The 17,623-nt window shown below is 43.8% G+C and overlaps 1 long non-coding RNA gene across 1 annotated transcript; it reads right to left on the minus strand.

The window, feature by feature from the left end:
• Nucleotides 1-11,185: 11,185 nt before the first annotated feature.
• Nucleotides 11,186-11,617, minus strand: LOC117186031. The gene is made up of 2 exons (XR_004471203.1): nucleotides 11,398-11,617; nucleotides 11,186-11,323 (listed from the first exon to the last, which is right to left on the minus strand). It is a non-coding gene; the product is annotated as an uncharacterized LOC117186031 (long non-coding RNA).
• Nucleotides 11,618-17,623: the final 6,006 nt, after the last annotated feature.

The raw sequence follows: 17,623 nt of genomic DNA on the forward strand, positions 1-17,623 counted from the left end.
CTGATCTTGGCTGGACAAAAGAATTTTGTCAGAACTTCAATTAATTTGCATTGATCTCCTGTTGATAGAAAGCGAAACCATTATTACGGATTATCTCAGTTTAGAGATTGTAAATGCTGATAAAAAATTTTTTCGTTCAATAATTTGTGAAATATGAGTAACCGAAAGGAATTCAGTGAATCTCTTAAAAATTAAATAATAGTGAAGTTCAACTCTGGTATTTCAGTGCAAAATATCAGTAGATTATAGTATATTTCACGTCAGACAAACTGCTATAAAAAAACAAATTTAAAAAAACCAACACTGCAAAAAACGCTACACGTTGTGGCAGACCACGAAAGACAACTGCCAAGGTAGACACTTTTAGTTTGCGGCAATTTAAGCAGGATGTCTTAAAAACTCCTCGATCGGTTGCCAATGACTTGAAGGGAACAGGAAATTTCGATGTCAGCGAACGGACAATACGTAGACGTCTTAAGGAAACTGATTTTGGAACATATATTACTAGAGCTATACTGCAAATAACACAGCGCAATAAGTCAAAGCGCCTTGAATTTGCCAAAAAATTGATCGGCAAATAATTTTAATTTTGGAAAAATTTTTTATGGAGCGATGCAAGTGCTTTTCCTAAAAGAACGTCGCAAAAAAGTGCCACCTATATGTGTAAGAGCGATCCATGGAGGTGGGACCATAATGTTTTATGGATGCGTCGCCTACAATGGCTCGCGAAATTTAGTTCCTGTTGATGGTAGCATGAATAAAGACAAATATTTGGAAGTGCTAAACTATCACGCTTTTTCCTCTGGAGATCATTTTATTGGGGAGTCCTTTACCTTCCAACAGGACAACGCCCCGTGTCATAAAGCTAAAGTCGTTACCCAATTCTTGAAGGACATTGGGGTTAATACTTTGGACTGGCCGCCGCAGAGCCCAGATTTAAACATTATTGAGAATCTCTGGTCGTACATAAAAAGGAGCCGGACTCCAGATTTGACAAGGAACCGTGAGGATACAATCTCAGAGGTGAAATCACTCTGGAGAGAAATTCCATTGTCTTATATCCACAGCTTAGTGGAATCAGTTCCGAGACGTCTGCAAAAGGTGATAGAGGCAAAGGGAGGATATATATTTTACTGATTCATTATAAAAAGTTACTTCGTTCCATTCGTTTTTGTTTTTTTTTCACATTTTATAAAATGTCAAAATACTTATGCCACCGTCTGTTTACGAATAATTAATTTTCATTTAACAATAAACCCACTTATCATACTTTGTTTACATATTGTTAATAGCTTAATATAATACCTATCTACGATAAATAAATATACTTTCTACTTTAAAAAAATAAAGAGTTACAACCAAATATGCAGTGCATAATTTTTGTCAAAATACTTATGCCGATGTGTGTAGCATCTGCAATGAGACATCAACCATAAAATCCGGACTACTTCCACAGTACTCCTCAGTCCTTCCCAGCGAAATCATAGCTATCCACGAAGCCATTCTACTAAGCCGCAACAAACGCGGAAGATACGCTATCTGCACTGATTCACTCTCCTCTATATCCGCAATTACCAATCCCAACAATTCCTCGTACTACCCCACCACAATCCGTAACCTCGTCACCAAACGTTTCCCAAAAATAACAATTATATGGATACCTAGCCACATTGGCATAAAAGGGAACGAAATTGCTGACACCGCAGCCAAAACTACCTCCAAACTACCCCTCATATATAACCCCAATCATAATTCTAACGACATCTCACTATACCTTAAGAAAATCCTCATATCTAAACAAACAGACCTCCTCACTAAGACTTCCCCCTGGTACCAACAAGTTATCAACCTATCTTCCACTCATCCTCCCCCCAAAAACCTAAACAACCTTAACAGAAGACACCAAGTCATCCTAAATAGATTGAGACTAGGGCACACAAGATTCACCAATGCCCACTACATGGATAAAACATCCTCCAACGCATGCCCACTGTGCCACAACCCAATCATAGACACAAGACACATACTATACACATGCCCCGCCCTCTCTCTTCAAAGATCCTCAATATTCCATAACACCGACCCCATGCAATACATCTCCAACCCTAACACCAAAAACGCAAAAATAATCCTCAACTATCTAGACCAATCTAAAATCATTCACTACATATGTATAACCTCATAAACAATCATCCCTGTACATATACATATACACAATTAGTATTTTAGATAATAATTCCTCCACAACATATTATAACGTATAGAACCAACCCTGTACATATGTATATAAGTACATACATCCTCAAACGTATAATAATACTATTGTTGTGAGCAGAGCTTTTGCTCTCACACGCCGCGCTCTTGTACTGCTCTCTGCGCATTCAAGATCGGCTCGACGGTGGAGTCGGGGAGTTATTGCTAACTCTGGCTGCGACCAGTCCAATAAATGCTTTGAAGTCGAGCACTTGTTTTATTTAGTCATAAATTACCTGACAATTTAACGTAAAAAACCGAAACTAGAGCCCGCTGGACCGGAGTCATCATAACGTTTGTTTTGGAAAAACTCTTCCGAATTTGCAACTATAGTGAGCTTAAGGCCTCAGCAGCTATAGCCCCATACCCTGTTAATACCTAGTTTGAACTATTTATTAGCTTTATATAATAATAATAATAATAAAATTCGTCTCTTGCAAAATATATATATTTTTTTTTGGTCTGTCTAAACACCTCCATTTTATGCATTTAAAAATAAGCAAAAATACTGTGATGTACCTATTTCAGGCTGAGGTAAGCTCAGTCCCGTCCAGGGGTCAATCCACAAGAAATTTGTAGAAATGGATGGAACTTCAAAGGAGACGTCGGGGGTGGCCTATCGTAGAGTAGATGGATCGGGGCTTGGGCGGGCGTTGCTAGCGTTGTGTATCGAATGGTGTACGTGGACGTGGAGTGGGGTGGAGTCGGTGCCTCGGCTAATTGGGGTGAACTTACGCAATCGGGTGTTTTTACTTTAATAATTTGACACTTTATTGTATTTCTTAGCGGTTTAAATTAACTTATTTTAAATTGTGCGCCGATGTCTTCTGGTGAGTTCCGGGTACCGCGTCTGTACTCCGGGTCGAGTCTCTGCGTAAGTTGCTTTCTGGTTTCAGTCGGCGTCTATTTATACGCCAATGGGTGTTGTGTCAGCGGGTTCGAAAGTGCACTTCCGCATCGGGGTGCACTTCGCCGTTCTGGCGATCGTGGGTTGACCTGGTTCTGTCTCTTCGCGTTTTTTGGCGAGCTGGCGGGTTTGCCGTTGGGTGCTTGTCGTGGGCTTCCGCGGTGTCATCGTTTGTTTTGTTTGTTTTGGAAAAACTCTTCCGAATTTGCATTGGCGCCCGAGCAGGGACATCGGCATCCAGCATTTCGTGGAAATTCGCACGACAAACCAGTGACCTACAGTGCATCTTCGTTGTCTCGGCACAAGTCATTGGTTTTTTTTGTTCTGTTGCGAATAGAGCTCTAGCTGGCTGGTTTTGTGCGACAAATTGGATTCATCTTTACTCAACAAAAAAGGAAAGTGTTCGGCTAATCTATGCCGAATTCTCAGGTATTTAGTGCGAAAAAAATTGAGTGCTAGAACCAAGCCACCATTTTGTGCGCTGTGTTTCTCTATTTGGCCACTGATCTCAATTTCATTGGCACCTCGTTGAATTGGAATACCAATTAAATAAAACACAAAGTAATAAAATAAACCAAAGTGAACAGCCAGCAACATAAAATATTTATTATATGCGGAATATTGGTGGATTGAAGAAAAGTGCAAATTGATGAGGGTTTACGGTACTTGCTAATCAGACGCTCCGGTCATTGCCGCTGTTTTCAATTCTCTTTTGCGAAGTACCGCTTATTGGTGCTGCCTTTACTTCGGTAACGCTATCGTTGCGCCAAATTGTGCATAATTTGGCTGCGTTTGGTTGTGTGCATTGGCAGCATAATTTGTGTTTGTTTCGCTGCGTTAACCCTTTGAAGCCGATACATAGTTTTTTGTGGAAATTTCGCGTTCTTTCATAGTTTTTTGCATACCCTACAGTATTTTGGTTAACCATTGTCTAAACCCAGTGCATTACTTTCCGACCCTCTTGAAGTAAGAGAAAGCGCCAGAATGAGTGAAAAGGAAAGGGAAATTGTTACCAGGGAAGGAGGTTCAAAAGAAGGAGGGGGTCCAAAAGTCCTGCAAAAGTTAGCAACAGCAATGCAAAGACACGATAGGGTGATGGGCGATCTAAGGCGTGTGAGAACGGCCTTTGAAGAAAAAACTATTTCGTTCGACTCTCTTCAAATTAAATGCAGACTCGAGCTGATCGAAAATTATTGTGAAAAGTTGATGGATATACAGGCAGACGTGGATTGTTTAAGTCCCAACAACGATCTACGAGCATCGGTCGAGGATATGTGTGTTACCACAAAGGCTCTGTACATGTCTGCACTTAAAGAACCCGAAACTCAGCGAATACAGAGGAGGGATAGGAGTAGCCAGCGTCATTCATCACATCTGCCTAAAATGAATCTCCCCAAAATTAGTGGAAAACATGCTGAATTTAAAAACTTTATAAGCCTTTTCGAGAGTTTGGTGCATAACGACCCAATATTATTAAATGTGGAAAAATTCAACCACTTACTGTCGTGTCTCGTTGACGATGCATTGGGAGCAGTGAAGGCGTTTCAGATCTCTGCAGAAAATTATGAGAGGGCTCTTGATAGTTTGAAGGAGGTTTACGACAAAAAATATTTGATCTTTTCTGATACTGTTTCGCAGTTGTTTGACATTCCCAGCACAACAAAAGCTTCTGCTTCATGCCTTAGGTCCCTCATTGACACGGTGTCAGCCATATATTCTTCTCTGCAGTCGTTAGGAAGTGAAAAAGACATAAATAGCGCGATGCTAATTCACATAGCGCTGTCTAAAGTAGATCCCACAACGAAGTCTCGGTTCGAAGAGCAACTGGATTACGATAAACTACCGTCTTGGTCCGAGTGCGCAGCCCAGCTGAATCGGCGCTATCAGCATCTAGCTGCCGAAGAGTCAACACGGAATAAGGGAAAAACTAAACAAGAGACAAGTAAAGGACCCACTAAATCGTCATTTTCATGTGCAAAGACGGATAGGCGAGCTGATTCGAAATGTAGCTATTGCCACGCGGGGAATCATACCATAAGCAATTGTCAATCGTTTAGTGCTCTTCCTGTTCTTCAACGGTTCGATATCACCAAGCAACTCCGACTGTGCATAAATTGTTTGAAGCCAGGTCATACAGTGACGAGGTGCAAGACAGCAAAATGTCGAGTGTGCTCTAAGCCCCATAACACTCTGCTTCATCGATACGGGGTTGAGCCACAGCAAAATGGGCCTAGTTCTGTGCCAGTAGAACATTCGTCATCGTCTGAGCCTCAGACAGCTTATTCTAGTCACGTTGCTAGTGCTGACCAGGTTATTCTTGCTACCGCTGTTGTAAAGGTGCAAGATCGGTCCGGACAATTTCAGTATGCACGGGCACTTCTAGATTCCGGCTCCCAAATTAATTTTATATCCGAGGATCTAGCCCAGCGCTTACGATTGCGCCGTGATGAGTCGTGCCTTAATATCACAACTGTTGGAAAAAACTCGTCCGTCATAAAGCACAAGATTCATACTTCTGTCCAATCTCGTATCAACGATCACAACTTTGATTCCGATTTTTGGGTGTTAAGGTCGATTTCCACATACCAACCCGATCATGTTGTCAATTTCGCCCAATGGAAGATACCAGCAAACCTGCAGATGGCAGACCCGCAGTTTTACAAGCCTGCTAAGGTTGACTTATTGATAGGGGCAGAAACCTTTTTTGAGTTAATGTGTGTAGGCCAATTAAAGGCAAGTTCCGAACATCCAACAATCCAGAAAAAATTGTTGGGATGGATTGTATCAGGAAAATATAAGGCATCAGCACAGGATGCTGTATGCAATATCGCTGTTGGTAGCGATCATTGTTCTCTCGACTCTCTGGTGGAGCGCTTTTGGGAATTGGAACAGGTCCCAGAGAAGTCGAAGGCTGTATATACAGCTGAACAATTGGCTTGCGAACAAAACTTTAAGCAGACTTTACGCAGGCTCGAATCGGGTCGTTTTGAAGTGGGGCTGCCATTTAAAATAAATCCCAACGTGTTGGGTTTCTCGTTCGAGACGGCAAAACGCCGCTTTCTATCCCTAGAACGCAGACTTGCACGAGTTCAGTATTTGCATGATCTGTATATGGAGTTTATGAAAGAGTATCTCATCCTTGGCCACATGTCATTGCTTCCAGGCACTCCTCCAGGACGCCATTACTACATTCCACATCAATGTGTCCTGAGACCTGATAGTAAAACCACCAAGCTACGCGTCGTTTTCGATGCATCGAGCAAAACATCGACTTCAATCTCATTAAATGAGACTTTGATGGTGGGTGCAACTATTCAGAGGGAGCTTTACGCAACTCTTGCCCGATTTCGATTAAATCGTTTTGCGCTCACAGCTGACATCTCCAAAATGTATAGGCAATTTCAGGTCGCCGAAGAAGACCGAAATTTCCAATTGATTCTGTGGAGGGATAAGGCAAATGTAGATGTTCAAACGTATCGCCTAAATACGGTTACTTATGGGACAGCCTCAGCTCCATTTCTGGCCATCCGCTGGCTCGTTGAATTGGCAGACGTTTATGCTGAGTCCCATCCTATTGCATCACAAGTCATAAAAAGTGACTTTTACGTCGATGATATGCTTACTGGAGCAAACAGTCTGGAAGATTTAGAACGTATTCGGCTGGAAGTGTGTGAGGTCTTAGAATCCGGTGGTTTTAAGTTGGCCAAGTGGGCGTCAAATCATCCCCAGCTGCTGTCCGATAGTGGCCAGGAGAAATCGCTGCAGTTTGATCCTTCGTCGTCTGTTAAAACGCTCGGAATTAGATGGAATCCGCAAAATGATTTGTTCCATTATCATTTAGATGACTCATTTGATTCATTGACCCCTACAAAGCGAAACATTTTGTCAGTTGCGTCCCGATTGTTCGACCCATTAGGGTTATTATGTCCCTTAATAACGAGGGCAAAAATATTGCTGCAGCAATTGTGGCGGCAAAAGTTGGATTGGGACGAGTCGGTTCCCATGAGTTTGCACACGAGTTGGAACCACTTCAAGCAAAATTTGTTTGAATTAGACAAGATAACCATACCTCGCTACATTGGCCTTCCCACGCATAAAAGCGTTCAGATTCACGGATTCGCAGACGCATCAGGTGAAGCCTACAGATGCTGCATTTACATCCGTACCAGTGATGGTAAAAATGTCGTGTCTAAGCTTCTTACCGCAAAGTCTCGAGTAGCTCCTCTCAAAACGAAATCGATTCCAAGACTCGAATTGTGCGCAGCACTCCTGTTATCCACTTTATTGGCTCAAGTAAAACCGCTCCTGGACAAGTTCATGATCGAAAGTGTGAACTTTTGGTCGGACTCCCAAGTCACCTTGTACTGGCTGGAAAGGGATCTAGCCACGCTCGCAACGTTTGTGGCCAATAGGGTTGCTGAAATCCAGGAATCGTCAAGCGGTGTGACTTGGCGGCACGTTCCTACTGAGCAAAACCCAGCCGATTTGGTGTCACGTGGCACAGACGTAGACGGTGTAACGTGCTCATTGTGGACTGAGGGTCCCCAATTGCTGCTCAGGAATTCTGAGGAGTGGCCATGTCTACATCAGGTTGAGTTGTCCCCAGAAATGGAACGGTCGGAAAACAAGAAGTGTTTGGCAACATATTCAGTGGCAAAGTGTCAGGCCAATGATTTCATCGAGTTGATTGAAAGATGCTCTTCTTTTGAGAAATTGCTTCGGATTATGGCATATGTAAACCGGTTCCTACAAGGAAGCAAGCGTAGTCGAGAGGTCGTTCTGTCAGCCAAAGAACTTATGGTCTCATTTCTAAGGCTGGTAGAAGTAGTCCAAAGACACGAGTTGGGACCAGAATTCCACAAGCTAGCGAGGTCGGAAATCCTGTCACCGCATCTTCAACGACTAAGCCCGTTCATACATACGAGCGAACTCGACGGAGTAACGCTGCGACTGATTCGAGTGGGAGGAAGGTTGCTCAACGCAGAGATTCCGTATGACGCCAAATTTCCTCTGCTGCTGTCGCAAAAGTCGCAGTTCGTGACGCTTTATCTTCGCAATTTGCATCGGACTCACTACCATGCAGGCCCCAAAGTCATGGTTTCGTGGCTAAGGCAGCAGATATGGCTAATCAATGCTCGAAAAGCATGTACAAGGATCCTGAGAAATTGTGTGCACTGCTTCCGATACAAGCCAGTCCTACAGGGACAGATCATGGGAAACCTGCCAGCTGATAGAGTGCGAAGAGCTCGGCCCTTTTTGATTTGTGGGGTAGATTTCTGCGGCCCATTCTACGTGTCTCTCAAGATTCGCGGCAGGCCCCCTATTAAGACATATGTAGCCGTCTTCGTCTGCTTTGTATCAAAGGCTGTTCACCTGGAGCTTGTAGCAGATTTGTCCACTGATAGTTATTTATCTGTTTTTAAAAGGTTCATCGGGAGAAGAGGCCTTCCGGAGAAGGTGTACAGCGACAACGCCACCAACTTCGTGGGCGCGAGCAAGGTGCTGAACGAGCTGCATCAAGCGTACCAGAGGGACCAGGACCGGCTCAAGGCGTACGCAGCGCGCCAAGGCGTCGAGTGGTGTTTCATACCACCGAGAGCACCACACTCCGGCGGATTGTGGGAGGCAGCCGTCAAATCAGCCAATCAGAGGTTGGTACGCGGAGTGGGCAACACCAAGCTCACCGCGGACGAGCTGTGCTCCCACCTGGTAGAGGTAGAGGCTCTTCTCAACTCCCGGCCAATCGCGTCCCCAGGCAACAATCCCAGCGATGGAGAAGCGCTAACGCCAGGGCACCTGCTGATCGGGCAGCCGCTTCTTTCGCTGCCGCCCGAATCAGATCACGACGACAGATGCAGCAGGGGAAGCTTCGCGTACTTGAAGCGGTGGCGAATGCTGTCAGCGCTCAAGCAGCAGTTTTGGCAGGGCTGGTCCAAGGACTACCTGGTCAGCCTGCAGAAGCGTCACCAGTGGGCTACCAAAGGGCCAGACTTGGACATTGGCTGTCTAGTGCTCGTCCACGAGGACAACACACCGCCACAGAAGTGGACCACAGGACGAGTGGTGGCCGCAATCAAGGGAGAAGATGGGAGAGTGCGCGTCGCCGAGGTGCGAACACCCGCGGGCGTAATTAAACGCCCCATACACAAATTGGCAAAACTGCCAATAGACGGTTGAAGCACCGGAGGTCTTCAACGGGGCCGGAATGTTGCAGCAGACGATCGTAATTACCCTATCGTAGCGTGTGCGATGTTGTGAGCAGAGCTTTTGCTCTCACACGCCGCGCTCTTGTACTGCTCTCTGCGCATTCAAGATCGGCTCGACGGTGGAGTCGGGGAGTTTTGCTATCTCTGGCTGCGACCAGTCCGATAAATGCTTTGAAGTCGAGCACTTGTTTTTTTTTAGTCATACATTACCTGACAATTTAAGGTAAAAACCAAAACTAGAGCCCGCTGGACCGGAGTCATCATCACGTTTGTTTTTGGAAAAAGTCTTCCGAATTTTCAAATTTCACAAACCTATTTAACATGGATTTTGCCAATATTGCCAAAATAAATAAGTACATTCCAGTCATGTAAGAAAATTTCCTTATATATGCCAAATAAATATTAAAACAATTATTTCGAATTACAGTTATGCATCTTAGAAAAAAACAGGAACTAGATCATCAAATGGACCCAATTTTAAATAAAATCTTCCGAAATATAGCGTAAATTTTGGCTCTATAAAGGCAAATGTTCGTGGAGCGATCCTCAAATCAAAAAAAGCTCCATTGTCTCTAACGAGGTCGCACGACAGTGCTCTTGTGTATTATAATATAATAAACATTGATTATTCTTTTACTGCGGTAATTAAAGAAAGATTTGCTTTGAAAGACGGCGATTTTGACCGGTTTACTCAAAAAATTTTCCAATACGCCCAAGACAGAATGTCAACGGGGCAGAAGCAAATAAAACTTTTAATTAAATTAAATAATAAATTTATTATATAATAATCTGTGTACTATAAATATTAAACAAATATTTGGTTATAAATTAGTGGACTGTATTATTTTAACATAGGTTTTATTTAATCTATCTAATGATTATGTTGTCGTATTACAAAGAGCGGCGGTACAGCGATATGCGTGCGGTTGGTTGCGGCTAGAATTTTGTATTAAAATCAACTCCACGAAAAGAAGTCGAGCAAAGAAAAATTGAAAGATCATGCGATGCGACGGTCCAATGCAAAACGGTCCACATCGATGTATGCGTGTGCAGCTGAAGGTTTGGGTTATGTGAGAACGTTACAGTTAGGTTTTGCGCACAAGCAATAGCAGCACAATTCTGCGCGTAAAAATAGGTGCTTAAGTGGGAAAATACAATGATGAGCACATGAATAGGGAAAGTTATAATTTAAATGAATATTGAACTAAAGTTAAGCGGCCAATTTCTCAACAATATTATTTAAAAAATATAATATTGAATTTTCAATATTACTTTGGGCTTGCAAATCTTTGCGACATTTTATGGAGCGACGAAACAAAAATAAATTTAGTTCGGGAATGCTTGTGAGAGCAATGTACGATACCCTAAAGGAAATGGATTTGTTCCAAGTTTCACCGAAAAAACTGTCAAACATGATGGTGGCAATATATGTAATTATATGGGACTGCTCCTCCGGTACGGCGTAGGTCCATATGCCAGACAACGAACAGAACGAACGCTGAGGAAGGAAAATTCTTATTGGAGCGAGATAACGACCCAACTAAAACACGTGGGGAGGTTTAATAAAGAAATTGACTAAGTTTTTATTTTTAGAAAGCAAAAATTATGGGTTGCTTTCGCCTTCTCTATCGCTCTCTCAATCTGTCATCCAACAATCGTCGACATTGAAGCGCATTAAACAATTATATCACAAAAAACAAAATTTCTGTCGTTTAAAAGAAAATCATTTGGAACCACGGTTAATTTTTTCTTTTTTGCACAAGCAGCAGAAACGGTGCTCGCTTCGTCTACTTTTCGTTCTGCTTGCGTTTATTGCTAGCGTTCCTCTTTGCGGTCTTCTTCCCGCTTGAAACGTTTATAAAGCGGGTGCCGATATGAATGCGAGAAACAACGGCAATTGGCAGTGGACTGTGCTTTGACGTTGAGCTTGTCGTGACGCTAAAGAAGATAATTCTCTCTGAGATCACAGTGTGACCGCGAATTAATTGATAAAGTATACAGTCCGATCCTCAGAAATATACCGAAACATACCGTCCCATTTTAAAAATATAGCGATGACAATAACATTTTTTTCTTAATCAAAACCACTAGCACTAACCATACAGTATATAGATGTGCCAGTTCATACCACGAAAGCGTCACACACTGGCTAGCGCGTTGAGTACCCCAGAGTACTGACGCGTCATCATGAGAGAGAACGCAGAGAGAACATCTTTGCATGTGTTAGTACACACGCAATATGTTTCGACAAAAATATGTGATTGTATGCTTTTTTCAAATTTTTGGAACTCTCTCAGGTCTGGTTCTGTTTTGCCTCCAGCATGTTTTAGTGTATGGGTGCACATGCATTCTCACGTACTTTGCGTGTGTGTGTTTAGTATTGCTGGCCGCTAGAACTGAAATTTGAGTTTGGTTCTTGTTTTGGGTCTTTTGATTAACTGACCAACCGCCACAAAATAAATGAAGAATGGGCAGGGGTGGGGGTATGGTGCACTAGGGCGCGGGATATAAAATAAAAGCTGTTATTTGTTTTATTTATACCACAAAATATAAAATATTACAATAATATAATAACACATTTATTTCATTATTTTGAACAGGTTGATTATAAATTATAGGAGCTAGAGCAACGACGTTTTATATCCAGGCTTCTGTGATATGTCACTGCTACCAGTATATTTCAAAACTGTGCCCCGCCCACTTCCGCCCCCACAAAAGGCAAAAATCTGTGGCATCCACAATAGAGAAAACTAAATCAGAGATAACGACCATATCTATCAGATTGCTGAATCTGGATCAGATCGGATCATTTTTATAGCCAAAAGGAACAAATCAATTTGCACTGGCTACGCAGCGCCCGACGCCACGCTCAGACTGATTTTCTGTCTCTCTCGCATGCACTCTTTGTCGTGTCGTTGAATATTAGCGGCGTCTGCCGGAGGAGAGCCATACTGACTAAAGATCGGGTATAAATGTAGAGTTGCGGTATCCGCAGCAACTCACAACGTTCCCCCTCGTTTTATTTTGTGTAGTAAAAAGATTAGATTAGATTAGTGAATTAAGTTTAATTTGCTTTTGCCCCCTCGACATTCCGTCCTGGGAGTATTGAAAGAATTTTTACCCGGTGAAAATCGCCGTCTTTCAAAGAAAATCTTTCCTTAAATCCCGCTGTAAAAAAAATAATCATATTTATTATTGTTGAGAAATTACCCGCGTAGTTTCAGTTCAATGTTCGTGGTTATTACAACTGCCCTATTCATATGCACATGATTGTATTGCACCGCTTAAGTAACTATTTTTACGCGCATAGCTTTGTTGTTATTTATATACATGTAAAATACTTTGTAATATAACCACCAATATTAAATAACCAATATAAATAAATAAGCTCAATATTCAAAAGATTATACAGTCCACTAAGTCATAGCCACGTCCATTACATTTTTCAAACTGCACGACATTGATGGGCTCGTCCCCATTAAATTCCGTAATTTGTTTATCTAATAAAAGAAAATAATGAAAAAATAATATTAACTGGCTGCCATAGAATCGGAGTTATGATATTGAAGTGCTCCAACTCCATCGTCGATTCTATCGGGAACTTCATGCAATTTTGTTATACCTCTGGCTGTTTTTTATTTGTAGCTTTAGAAGAGCCAACGCCCCCTCCAATGTTTCTGTTAAGACATCTACTTTTTTTCTAAATTAGAAATTTCCTATGAAATATGTATAAACAAAAAAATACATATTAGTATACATGGATTTACTGTATGGTTAGTGGTTCTGCTGACTTTGTGACGCCCAGCGCCAGGAAACCTAAGCGCCGGCGCCACAAACACCAACATAACAGCTGGAAGCATGAAGACTAAGAAATAATATATAAGGTGTAGTATAAATCAAATAAATAACAGCTTTTATGTTATTTCCCGCGCTCTAGTTGACCATACCCCCACCCCCTGCCCATTCTTCATTTTGTGGCGGTAGGTTAGTTCATCAAAAGACCCAAAAGAAGAACCAAACTTAAATTTCAATTCTAGCGGCCAGAAATACTAGAACACACACACGCAAAGTACGTGAGAATGCGTGTGCACCCATACATTCAAATATTCAAATAGCATCAGCATCAGATCTCTGATAACGAAAGAAGCATACAAACACACATTTTTGTCGAAACATACCCTCTAGTACCAGGCAACTAGCAAATGTTCACGCAAACGACTCTTCCAGCGATTAGATCTTGTACAGAAGTGAACAAAATCAACGCATAAAGCAAACGAGGAAAACAAATGCATTTTGTTTGTGTAAATTCTTGTCTCTTTCATTCCACGAGCGCAAGTACAGTAAAATATCACGATTAACTTACCATTTCGGTGCTTATTGCATGGCTTGGCTTGGTAAAAACTAGCTGAGTGGGCACTGTAACTCCACGGAATTGCGGTTATTTGCCGACTTCGAAAACAAAACGAAGGCGGCTTCGTTTTTCGGTTCTTTTTCGACTGGTCCGCGTTCGATTCCCGCGTAACTAGTTGCGTAGCTAATTGCGCGGTAAACAGCACAGAACTAGTTCGAGAGGGGTCAATTGACCCCTTTGGTTCTACAGGGCTAGAACTGAAATTTGAGTTTGGTTCTTGTTTTGGGTCTTTTGATGAACTGACCTACCTCCACAAAATAAATGAAGAATGGGCAGGGGGTGGGGTATGGTACACTAGGGCGCGGGATATAAAATAAAAGCTGTTATTTGTTTGATTTATACCACAAAATATAAAATATTACAATAATATAATTACACATTTATTTCCTTTGAGCAGGTTGATTATGAATTATAAAAATTATGTAAACGCCGTCGGTTCTCGACTTTTTTGTTTATTATAACTAAAACAATGATGTATCTAAATATACAATATAAGAAAAAATATGTATGTATGTATATGTATACTAAAATAAATATGCATAAATATAATTGGAATTGGTTTTACATATATGTATTTCAAATAAATTGCTTTCCGACGGGAATGTGGAAAGAAAAAATTTAGATGCGAGTCGCACCTTGAATACTCTCATGGATAATTATTCTAATATAAAATCTGTGTTTTCATGAAAAGAGGCCTGTTTGAAAACTGGAAATACGTTTTAAGCTATACTGAAACTGCAAACGGTATAAAACACGAAGCCCGTTTAACTAAAGTGACAGCTAATATTGAACAAGCACAAGCCTTAGGGCTTAATGTACGAGCAGCTATTTGTGACCAGGGCTCAAATAATAGAGCTGTTTTCAGAAGACTGGGAGTCGACATTAAGAACCCCAGCTTTAAAGTTCAAGATAAAGAAATATTTGCGATTTACGATGTTCCACATTTTATTGAATTGCTCAGGAACATTGTCCGAAATAGAAATCTTTATACCCCTGATGGCGTTGTTTCATGGAAAATAGTCGAAGAACTGTATGAAATCGATTCCAGAAATTTAACGCGACTCTGCCCGAAATGAACAACAAAGCATATATATCGAAATAACTTTGAAAAAATGAAGGTCAAATATGCCACTCAAGTGTTTAGCCATAGTGTGGCCGCTGCTCTTCGAACAATGATTAGTTCTGGAGGCTTCTTAAAGTGCAAAGAAAATGCAGAAGCGATGGCTACATTTATTGAAAAAATGAATAGATTATTCGACTGTCTAAATAGTTATGTCCTCTACGATAAAAACCCATTTAGGAGTGCAATGCAAGACAAAAATCTTGTCAATGAGACCCTGTCGGATATGCGAAAATATTTTGAAGAATTTAAATATCCACAGGAAGTCTACTGCATAAAGGGTATGATTTTAACAATCAACTCCATACTTTCATTGGCCCAAAATGCTTGGAGTCAAAGTGCTGAAGTTTTTTATGTTGCTACATCCAAATTAAACTAAGACCCATTAGAAAATTTATTTTATTTAATCAGATCTCGCGGTGTTACCAACAATAATCCAACTATGTATGAATTTAATGTAATTATTAGTAAAATGCTTTCTATGAAAGTTCTAACTTCCACTACAATATCTGGGAATGAAGATACTATGTTAATTAACATTATAAAAGATAATGTAACGGACCTGCTTCTTGGTTCTCTTGAGTTTGCTGGGCTCGCTCAGCGGTCGGCCGATTCGTCGCAACGTATTTTTATTGTTGCCCCCAACGACAAATGATAAGACCTTCCTTTTTTTTTAATCGAATTTCTCTTTATTCGTTATTATATTAGGACTTAGGGCTAGATGCTACAATTCAGCTTATCTATGGATCTCCACCACGCGTGGGCTCTCGTCGGGTGTGGCAGCGTTGAGGCTAATGATTGGGGCAGTTTGACCTCCGCTATTGCTTTAGCCCGCCACGCAAATCCGCACTCTACGTCTCGCACTCCCCTCTTAGCCTCCGCCGGCAACTGTGGATCACCTCTTAACTTAGACTCACTCTGGGGGCAGGCGGGGCCTGTCTTCCTGTTGCTATTCACTTCACTGCACTTCTTCGAACCGTACCGGGTATCACTCTTACGTTGCGGAAAAAGAGCCCCGCTTCGTTGCCGCAGCCTCCTTTTACAGCCCCTTGATGGGCCCCGGCTCGGCGTTGGTAGTTTTCCATCGCCGTCTCCTGGTTTCCACGGCCTTCGTAACGGGGCCTGGCCGGTGGCGTGATCCCATGCCCATATTTGGTCATGCGTCGGATCGCTGCCGGCCCGATCCCGCCGTCTCCTCTGCCTCTCGCGTTTCTCTCGCTCCGAGAGCGGGACACTTCTCCTCTCGGGGCCCTTGGCCTCTTCGCCGCATCCGGATATCCGTGGGTATTTGGGCTGACCTTCGCCTTATCCAGCCAGCCATCAGCCTTTATCCGACCGTCCCACCGCCTTTATCCGGCTATGCTTTGGTCGAATTCGGCCTGTGGGAACCGCGGTTCCTCACACCCCCCTCTTTCTTCCCGCAGCGGAATACTCCCGTTTTCCGCGACCTTGCGACGGAGTGTGCTTTCCCCATTCAAACGGCCCCATTTTACGCGCGCTCCTTACTGCATCTGGGATCACGGGCGCCCTGGCGCCCTCTAGCGCCTTTGCTCGGGCGGCGCTGCCAGCCCTTGCAATTTTCTGGCTGGGGCCGAATCCCCGCCTATCGATAAGGTGTAGGGGCGTTTAGGCGATCCACTCGATATCTCTCCCCAGTAAGTATTCCACTTTTCTCTTTTTCGCCTTCTCTTTATTCATTTTCTTCCCGAGTGTTTCGCCCTTGTTTTTTTTCCTTTTTTTTTCTCTTTTGCTCTTTTTTTCCTTTCCCCTTTTTTTTCCCTTACTTTTGGCGCACGGCGGTCCGCACCTCCTGCGATACATACGGTCCCATTATGGCCGCCTCCGGTCCCCTCCACTGTGGTTGCTGCTGCCACTGCTCCTGCCCCTGCTGCTGGTGATGCGGCTGCTGGTGCTGCTGCTGCTGGTGCTGCCGTTGCTGCTGGTGCTGCTGCTGCTGCTGCTGGTGCTGCTGCTGCTGGTGCTGCTGCTGCTGGTGCTGCTCCTCCTCGGCCTGCGGCTGCCGCCTCTCGGGGCCCTCGTTATCCTCGGCCGGTGGCGTAGGTTTCCACAGCTCGCCCTCCTCCTCCTCGGCCTGCTGCAGCCGCCGCTGCCACTCGGCCTCGGGGTTCGTAGCCTGCTTGCCCGTGGCCTGGGGCGGCGTTCCCTCGGTCTCCGCCTCGTCGGTCCGGGGCTGCATCGGCGGCAGCACCACCCGGAATGGTGGGGGTGGCGGCGCCTCGTCGCTCTCTTGGCCGTGCTCCTCCGTACTGGCGGCTCTTTCCGCCTGTCGCCGCCGCGCCTCCATCCGCTCGTCCCTCCGCCGCCTGATCGCCCGCGCCCTCTCCAGCACTTGGTGCATCCGGCGCTTCTCCTCCGGCGTCGCCTCCTGAAACCTCCGCCTCACCGCCTCGATTTTGTCGCGCAGGGTCAGCGGCTTTCCAATCCTCGTCTCCGGCTCCGCCCCTTGCTGCCGTCTCCATCTGGCCTTCTCCTGAGCGGTTGGCGCGCGCGGGCCGTCGGTGCATATGACCTCGTCGTCGTCCTCCTCCTCCTCATCCGATGACACCGTCGGCGACACCGAGTCGTGCCCCTATGGCGCCGGTGACACCAACGGCGAGGCCAGCAGTTGAAGGAACTGGGAGCCATCGCACCAATCCTCCTCGTCGCTACGCGAGAGCAGAGACGCCCGTCGCTGACGAGAAGTACCGGCGCGATAGCCCCCTTCT

The sequence above is a fragment of the Drosophila miranda genome, chromosome XL (genome assembly GCF_003369915.1).
Source record: "Drosophila miranda strain MSH22 chromosome XL, D.miranda_PacBio2.1, whole genome shotgun sequence".
Classification (NCBI taxonomy): Eukaryota; Metazoa; Arthropoda; class Insecta; order Diptera; family Drosophilidae; genus Drosophila; species Drosophila miranda.